At 36.6% G+C, this 8,891-nt stretch overlaps 1 pseudogene; it reads left to right on the top strand.

The window, feature by feature from the left end:
• The first annotated feature begins 3,382 nt into the window (after nt 1-3,382).
• LOC143644976 (olfactory receptor 8C8-like) lies at nt 3,383-4,368 on the top strand (annotated as a pseudogene).
• The last annotated feature ends 4,523 nt before the right edge of the window (nt 4,369-8,891 follow it).

The following is an 8,891-nucleotide window of genomic DNA, read 5'->3' on the forward strand; positions in this document are numbered from 1 at the left end:
ATATGTCTATTAGGACTAATTCATTTATCAAGCTGTTTAACTTCTCTGTTTCCATGTTGATCTTCCCTGTGCTTGTTCTATCTATAGAGGAGAGTGGTACATTGAAATCTCCTACTATTTACTCCCCTCAGTTTTTTCAATGTCTGTCTCATGTACTTTGGAGCTCCTTGTTTGGGAGTATAGACATTTATGATTGCTATTTCTTCTTGGTGAATTTTCCCTTTAATTAATATATAGTGTCCTTCATTGTCTCTGATGATGTCTTTACCTTTTAAGTCTATCTTGTCTGATATTAGTACAGCTTGCTTTCTTTTCATTACAATTTGTGTGGAAAATATTTTTTCCATTCTTTCACTTTCAATCTATTTGTATCCTTGTGTCTAAGATGAGTCTCTTGTAAGCAGCATATAGCTGGATTATATTTTTAAATCCATTCTGTGATTTGGTATCATTTAATTGATAAGTTTAGTTTGTTAACATTCACAATTATTACTGAAAAGGCATTTCTTGAATCCACTATCTTCTCTTTTTTATTTCATTTGTCAGAAATATATATTCTTTTCCCTCTATCTCTTTTTATCCTTTAAGTTACCCTTATTGGTACTCTTCAACCCTTCTCCAGACTTCCCTCTCCTGTCTTTTTTTTTTCAGCTGGCAGAACCCTTTTATTATTTCTCATAGCTCCAGTTTCTTGTTGACATATTCTTTAAGTATCTCTTTGTCTGTGAAAACTTTAATCTCTCCCACAATTTTGAAGGACAATTTGGCTGGTTGTAGAACTCCTGGCTGGAAATCTTTCTCATTTAAGATCTTGAATATATTATGGAACTACCTTCTTGCCTCCAGGATACTAGTTGAGAAGTTTGAACTGAGTCTTATTTGATTTACCTTGTATGTAGTAGATTTTTTTTTTCTTGCTGCTTTCAGAATTTTCTGCTTCCATTCAACATTTGACAGACTGATTAGTATAATTCTTGAGAAAGGCCTATTTGGATTTATTATTTTTGGAGTTCTTTGGGCTTCTTTGACTTGTATATTCATTTCCTTTATAAGGGTTGGGAATTTTTTCCACATTATTTCCTCAACAATTCTTCTTAGCCCTTTACTCCTCTCTTCTCCTTCTGGGACATCAATGATTCTTATATTTGAGTGCTTTGTTTTGTCTATTGTTTCCCTCAGATTCAGTTGAAATTTTCCATCTTTTTTGTCATTTGCTGTTTTAAGTGTTCAGAATCAGTTTTCTTGTCCTGGATATCACTTATTCTTTCTTCTGTCTCTTCAGCTCTGCTGTTATGTGCCTCTAGTATGTTTTTTATTTTATCAACAGAGTCTTTAATCTCCGTGCTAACTGCTATTTTTCTATTCATTCTTTCAAATTCGTCTTTATGCTCTTCTACTGTCTTCTTGATCTCCTTTATGTCATTAGCCATCCCACTTATTTTATGAGGTAGAGTTATATGAATATCTTTGATTATGTATTCCAATGTCTGTGTCTCCTCTGATCTTTTAATTTGGTCATTAGGTTTGACTGTATCTGTCTGCATTGTGATATGCTTAGTGATTTTCTGTTGTTTTTGTCGCATGTAAATATCTTGATTGGTTTACTTTGGAGTTGATTTTCTTCAGTAGTCTAAAGCCTTGTGTTTGTGGTGTGGAAACGTAGCAGAATGCAGGGTACAGGGCAGGGCACAACAGTGCAATAATGCATTGTAGTACAGGAATAGTCACAGGAGATCATAAGAAATTGCTCAGTTTGGGGCATAATTTGAGTTTGTGAAATCTGTAAAACATAAACTAGAACTGTCCAGGAAGTAGTGTAGATCTCCAAGTTATACATATAGAACAGAGCTTATCAAAATTAACCAATTTTTGACTCTCAGGGAAAATTAAAAGATCTGACCCTAAGGTCCAGAAATTTTTATTTTCAGAATGCAGAGTGAATGGTTGCAGGGACAGAGTACTATTATGTAATTGGTAGAGGCTAGGGATGCTGTGCCTCATAAAATATATACATATCCCACTACAGCAACAAACTTTCATGTACAAAATGCATGTAGTGTAGTGTCATGGTTCAGAATCTCTTTATATATATGAATGTGGCAGAGGAGAAAGGAAAGGGGAGCTAAGACTTATCAGGTTCTTTTCATTTGCCAAACCTGGTCCAAATGCTTTATATGAATTAACTCATTTAATATCCACAGCAACCTTATAAGATAGCATTTTTTATCCTCATTTCATAGCTATAGATATGAAGTTCAGCGAAGTTCCATAGCTCATTCAAAATTTTACAATTTAGAAGTTGAGAATTGTTCATTAAACTCAATCCATTTAAGAACTTCATTACCTCACTTTACTGAGTTAAAATCTATAAGCATGTATAGTGTTAAAGCAATGATCTAGTATTTTATTAATTTAATCCAGAGATTTGTAGGAGAGTATTAAAAATGGCAAGTGATTATTCCCAAGGACCTCCCTTAGAGCTGTGCTTCATATCCAGTGGATGCAGAGGGGAGCAACCAAGGAGCCATCAGTCCTTTGCAGTGGGGATTAGGAATTCATTATATGATATATAAACTGAATAGAACACTGAGTCTCAGAGGATCCTGTTCTATGATACAGGATGTAATCACAGGCCCAGAAATTTCTACCCTCAAGAGGCTCATCAAACTTTGAAAAAAATCATATGGGAGAGGATAATTTTCTGTACTTCTAATTTATCTTCCCAAAACCATAGGATGTGATGTGGGAAAACCATTCCCACTGAAGCCAGATGCTTGTTCTTTAGGCTCATATAAGGTTGTTTTCCTGTTCACAAGTAAACAGGACCTTCTGGACAAATTAAAAGTAGAAATTATAACTTCTTTAAAAAAATACTTCTTCTAGAAAGTTAAAGACTCAGGACAGTGCTGATGGCTACTGCCTCCTTCATTGTCAGAAACCTTGTCAGCTTCACGATGGTAGAGATGAATAACCCTCAAGTCCAGTATCAGTGAGGTCTCCAGGGGAAAGAATCATCTCTGATTTAGTAACTTCCTTCAAAACCTACAACTATATAAGACAAGAATTTTAGGGGAGCACTCCAGCCTTTGATATGAGACTGGGAGGAGCTCATGTCAGAGGGAGGAAATTAGGCATTAGGACATCTACCAGCACTCTCCTCATTCTCCTCTGAACAATGACCAAGACTCTGAGAGAGGGAAAGAGAGGAAGGAAGAACAGTGTGGACTCTCAGTCCTGGGGAATCTCCTCAGGATGTCAGCTATATGGATGTCTCACCCTGTGTCTTCAGACCACCTTAATCTTGTAACCCTGTTGATCCAGATCTCCCTTTGCAGGATAAGACTGATTGTACATCACTAAGCTCACCTCTACTCCTGTTCTACAGATCATGCCCATGAAGGAAATGGCTGTGGAAAATGTCTCTTCAGTGACTCAGTTTATCCTTATGGGATTAACAAACAAACCTGAGATCCAGTTGCCCCTGTTTTTTCTGTTTTTGCTGAACCATATGGTCACTGTAGTGGGGAATTTAATTTTAATGCATCTTATTTGCTTCAGTTCCCACCTTCACACCCCCATGTACTTTTTCCTCTTTAATCTGTCCTTCATTGATCTCTGCTTTTCATTTGTCTTTACCCCCAAAATGCTGATGGGCTTTAATTCAGAGAGGAACATCATCTCCTTTGCAGGATGCATGGCTCAGCTATTTTTCTTCTGCTTCTTCATCAGCTCTGAGGGGTATGTGCTGACAGCCATGGCCTACGATCGCTATGTGGCCATCTGTAAGCCCCTGCTGTACACCATCATCATGTCCCCTCAGATGTGTTCTCTGCTGATGTCTGCTTCATAGCTTCATATGTGATGGGGTCTGTTGTTGCGATGGCTCACACAGGGTGCATGATGAAGCTGAAGTTTTGTGACTTCAACATCATCAACCATTACATGTGTGACATCTTTCCCTTGCTCCAGCTCTCCTGCAGCAGTACATATACCAATGAGATTGTGGCTTCAATTATTGCAGGTACAGTTATCATAGTTTCAAGTATAATTATCTTTGTCTCTTATGCTATGATTCTTTTTAATGTCCTTCACATGTCATCAGCTAAGGACTGGTCCAAAGCCTTCAGCACCTGCGGCTCCCATTTAATTACCGTTGGCCTTTTCTATGGATCTGGGCTGCTCACTCATGTCAAGCCATCATCTGCTGGGTCTTTGGGTCAGGAGAAATTTTTCTCAGTGCTTTATACCAATGTGGTGCCCATGCTGAACCCCCTTATCTATAGCCTGAGGAACAAGGACGTCAAACTTGCTCTCAAGAAAACCCTGAAGAGAATAACACACAGAACAGAACCAGTGGTACTGTTTTAGTCCTTCCATTGCTGTGTCCTTTTCTCTTCTACCTGTCTCTCCTCATCTTCTTCTTCCTATTCTTTTCCTGCATCTCTTCTTCTTTCCTTCTAAAGTCTACGTTGAAGAATTTTTAGTCTAACATCTTCTTTCCACTTTTCAGTGTAAACATTTATTCTTTCAATACGTACATTTTATTTACTATTTTTTAAAAGGAAAAAGTCTATTGCAATCCATAATGTGCATCAAATTCCTTACAAATACTTGTGAAAGATAAGTCTCCTCATCCAATTTCCTAGTTGTGGAAATGATTGTGTGACTTGATAAAGGTCACACATTAATGTTGCAGAACCCAGTGAAGGAATGAAAAGAAAGAAAGGAGTGTGTAAAAGAAGGAAGAGAAACTCTGGAGGGTTGTTTCCGAATGACCTGGATGTGGAGTCACCGTGGGAACAATGCCTTCAGCCAGAGTTACTGTACAGAGCGGGGACTGTCAACCTCAAAATGCATACGTGTCTCCAGAAAGGTTTGATTTCAGAGGGGTTCAACAGGGTTAGCTACAAAGAAAGAGTTAATCACAATCTTGCTTATAATTGTTATCACTTCCTATAATGGGGAGACTCAGGAGCTTGTGGACAGGCCTCCCTGGTGATGTCAACATTTTCATGGTAGTATGTGGACTTTAAAAAGCCTATTAGATATTACACTATTTCATATTTTGTTGAAACAAAATATGAGAGGTATTTATGATGAATAGAAGCTGTAAAAATAGGGCTCACAAAATATTCTTGTTTTGTGTGACAGAAAAGTAACTGCACACCACTCCTTTCAAGTAGATTAGGAAAAGATGCCCTCACAGGATATACATCCGTGAATGGAGTTAAGTATGTCTGTAATTCCTATAGGTATCGTGAATTTTGGAAGGTTTGAGAACACCGTTGTTTAAAAAAATAGCCTTAAAATATAATATCTGTTAAAAACGTTATTTAAATCTGATTACTGTTATTGCTATAAGAGTGAAGGATCAGATATTTCAAATATTTTAATATTTATCTCATTATCATAATTTTTTTAAACTCTTATTTCCCAAGCGGAATTTGAACACATAGTATCTACTTCTGTCCTTCTTTGCTTGTATCTATTAAATTGCCTAGTTAAATATCTTATAATTATTTTGCTTGAATTTTTCTCTAAAGTATATCATTTAAAATTTTACAAACTGATAGAGCCAAAAATTAAGGTATATATCATCAAAGTCTAAATTCTTGGTACTTTGCTGAAAATATGTGAAGCAGAGATCTAGCACGTTCTCTAGAACTCCCTGGTATATTGTGATTTGCAGGCAGCTTGACTCTGCTTTCAAAACTAACAGGTTTATTTCACTATTTGAACTTACATTCGTGCATTGACTAGCAAATCTAGTCACTTATTTTTGAAACTATAATAACATTTTATAATATTTAGAACTGAAATTGTTGACATTCAAATCTTGTTTTTGGAAATTAATAAAACAGATATAAAAATTTAGAATGTATAAGCTTATCTATAGCTATTGAATGTTTAGAGGTTTTGTATCTGTGCATTAGTAATTTCTTTAAGCCATGGATATTGTCATACACATCTTTCATATAATGTTATATCATAGATACTCCATAAAAATTTTAGGCTTGAAAAGTTTTGTTTTGCTTACGTGCATCCCCATATTAACATATAGCAAGGGATTTAAACTATTTTGTACATAAAATATTATCATTATCTATACCCTGTTCCTTAGCCGATCTGTTTTGGCCAGGTACAGTTGGAGTTCTAGCCATGTGGTCTGGAAGGCTGTGTGGCCCATAGTAGGTAGGGCTTCTGGGAGTCCAGTATGGGAGCGGCTCTGACATGACAGCACACTGTGTCTTTGGAAGGTGAGAAGAACAATGTGTAAACCACGTACTCCCTGCCCCATTCAGTGGTCAAACCACAGAGCTTCTCCATCACCTGAATGCCAGCTGTAGCAGGCACATGCAGAGGGGGCAGCACCCATTGTGGACAGGTGCCCTCGGGGCTGCTGTGGAGCCGCAGGAGCACAGTGTGCAGCCTTAGGGGCTGCAGTCTCAGTGATGGGGCCAGGCTGGGGATCCTGATGGTTCCTGTTCCAGGCGGGACCCGAGTCTGAGTCTCCCCCTATCATGCACTTGTCTGTTTCCAGCGGTTGTGTTCTTTTAGTGGCATGTCTAAGCTAGTTGCAGTGTGAGTGCTCTAATGTTGCCCTTAGTATATAATGAAAATACTGATTTATTTCTTTTACCATCTGATATAACTTACATATTGCACAGTTCACAAAAAAAAACCTTTATAGTTTAATGAATAATGGAAAAAATAAATGTACACCCCATTTAGACCATAAAATAAAATATTGCCAGGTTATTAATATGTTATTCAATATTTTTTAGCATTTTTATTAAACAGATTTGAAAGTCCCAAAAACAAGGACCAACAATTGCAGGTAGGCAAGTTATTAAATAGTATATTCATGTGAATTTGCCCCCCAAAAATGGTAGTGGGCTGGATATACTCACTATTTCAACTTTGGTGATTAACTTCATAATTGGAAAAATTTTTGTATTAACAAACTTTAAATATTAAAAATATGAGATGCCCTATATTGTAGTTTTGTGACCTTTTTTCAGGTTTGTTGCCATTAGATATTTGATAGACTTATTTTAAGTTTACACATAATCATTTAAGTAATGTTTACAAATTTGGGGGTGAGAAAATATGTGGATGAGTTGAGACAGCTGTACAAAATATCTGTATTCTTTCCTTCTGAATTTTCTTATAACCTTTGGATTTACCTCATTCTAATTCCTATTGAAGCAGGATAAAATAGGATAGCAGAATGTCCCTGGTTTTGTATTCAATTCTGAGAGAGTTAACAGACCACTTCCAGTCCTCTGTTTCTTATCTAGCTCCAAAGGAACTAATAGAGAGCTGCAAAATTCCTGGACCAAAAATTTCCCTAAAGCCCCAAAACCACTGAAACCTTCCCAAACCACAAAAGCTTGTAAATTTCTGGGCCCAAAGCAAACTCTTAGTTAATGATAGGAACATAGGGTGATAAAGATTGTTAACCATTTGTCCAAAGACAAATTTTAGGTATGTGACAACAGACTAGTAATTCTGCTATCTCCTTCTAGAACAAAGACACCTTGTATTCAAAGGTTACCATGGAAACCTGCTAACCAACAGAACTTTCTTGTAAAATAAGCTGGCCCACTCCACTCAGTGTGACTCCCTCCCTTGACACATCGCATTTAACCCCTTTAACGTTCACTCTCTCTTTAATAAACTTTACTTATTCCTACCGGCCCTCTCGTCTCTAAATTCTTTTAGTTTCAAGACTATTGAACTTGGATCTGGGCTCAGCCGGCAGCATTGCCCACCAGGCCCCAGTTACACTGTATCTGAACCATTATACCGTGAGCACCCAGAATATGCTGTTGACCATTTTAATCTGTTTTATTATTTAGTCTACTTTCATTGTTATTATTATTTTTGCTATACAACAGCTTTTTAATTCTGGATTTTTAAAAATGAAATTTTAGAGAAATAAGGAGGAAAAAATAAAATATCTACATCATAAATTGAGCAATTTTCTCTAGTCCTTAATAGCTGATTCAGCTTTGTAAGCACCTATAAGATATTTTCTTCCCACATTCACTCCAGGTGTCCCATTGTTTCTGTCTCTCAGCGCTGATATGGTTCCATCTTACTTAGAATACATCCATTAAAATTCTCAACTTGTATATATTTCTTTCAGTAAACTTCAGTTATCCTCTTTAATAGACTGAAAGTCTCCCCTCTCTAATAAGTCTCTGCCCACTGACTCCTCATTTCTAATATTCTTTCTGATGGAATTCTCCAGCTAACCACTAATTTTGAAGTACAGTCACACTGTTGCTTCTTGAGCTTTCATGAGTGAAGTGGGCTTTCTGGCTTTTGTAATCAGCCCAGCATATCTGAAGCATTAACCGATTATGCCTTTCACATATTCCACCTTGCCTGAGAGAAGCTGTTGGTGACATCTTGTGACCATAAAGTGGAAAACCTGTTCAGACTGGAACCTGCATTGAGGAAAGAGGACCAAAATAAAAGGATTGAGAGTAACAAGGTTGGTCACATCAAATGAATTGCTTAGTTAGGGTTCACCCAAACCAAGGAAAACCTTTGAGGTTTCTATTACGAAACAACTTCATTTTTCTTGTCTAAGCTGTTTATTCACCAATGCCAGTGTTTTTCACAATAATTTGAATGATTCTCTGTTTATTTATCAGCAAAAAACATGGCTTAATCTTACAAAATATTTTTTTCTTGGAAATGGATTATAAGAAAACATTTTCATTTAAAACCTGCTAAATATTCAAACAAGCAATTTTAAATTGTTAACAATAAAACATAATTTATGATGTTAAAACCTAACAGCTGCTTTTGGTACTCTATTTGCAAAGGCTTCTTGAGGACATGAGTAAACCATTCTTTATGTTCTTTCAAATTTGCAG

The sequence above is a fragment of the Tamandua tetradactyla genome, chromosome 8 (genome assembly GCF_023851605.1).
Source record: "Tamandua tetradactyla isolate mTamTet1 chromosome 8, mTamTet1.pri, whole genome shotgun sequence".
NCBI lineage: Eukaryota > Metazoa > Chordata > Mammalia > Pilosa > Myrmecophagidae > Tamandua > Tamandua tetradactyla.